Here is a 976-nt window from a genome sequence, read left to right on the forward strand (position 1 = left end):
GTCCCAACCTTTCTGAATCAACTCCTAGCGATCGTTTCGGTTCAGCGAGTGTACATACCACTGTTCACCGCTTGTTTACCAAAGAGCCTCAGGTGTAATAGTGTAATACTGTAATAGGTGAAACAAGCGTAATAAGTGTTTACTAGATTTAATAGATATATCAAGTGTAATAGTACATTATGTGCAGTGTGTTCAATAGGTGCAATGAACTTAAAAGTTGCAATAGATACAATAGATGTAATAGGAGAAATTGGTGAAACGGCTTGTAACACGTGTAATGGAGTAACTTATGCAATAGGTGTAACAATTTTAATAAATGTATCAGTGTAATAGGTTCATTAGTTGTAATCGGCAATTGTATTATTAGTTAAGTAAGGAATACCTGCAATAGTTGTAATAGTTTGTAGGTTCAATAGTTGTGTATAATATTTGTAATAGGGTAATAAGTGTAATGCAAGTCTGAACACACCCACCCGAAAAGGGACCCACAAAAAGGGCTTTTCCCATCCCACCGCGCAAGAAAGTCCAGCGTAGAAGTTCTAGCCGAGTGCTCCTGGTTGAAGTTACGGGCTCCGACTTCACCTGATGTATACCGGCGGTTTCTGGATATATATGCGGGCATCATGATTCTGGAATATGCACCCGATGTGTATTCCAGGCAATGAACTTGAGAGATGGACACAGCAGTTTTGGGTTTCTCTTTTGTGTATAGTGAAATACCGTTGTAAAAGTACTTGCCTCTGCGCTTGTTAGTCAAAGGACAAAGAACAGGTGGACTTGGGTTTAACGCGAGGGAGAAGATGGTCGTCTTATCATAAAAGAAAGTTGTAAAAGGGGTAATTCTACATAGCACTCTTTTTAGATATGAAATAAGGTATGGGTAAGTATCTTTTTACATTAGGTAATCTTCGTTGTATCTATACATAGCTACTGTGTCTAGAAAGAAAAGAAAATGCTTAATTTTTAAAAATTAAAT

Source organism: Penaeus monodon, chromosome 27, assembly GCF_015228065.2.
Source record: "Penaeus monodon isolate SGIC_2016 chromosome 27, NSTDA_Pmon_1, whole genome shotgun sequence".
In the NCBI taxonomy this organism is placed as follows: Eukaryota; Metazoa; Arthropoda; class Malacostraca; order Decapoda; family Penaeidae; genus Penaeus; species Penaeus monodon.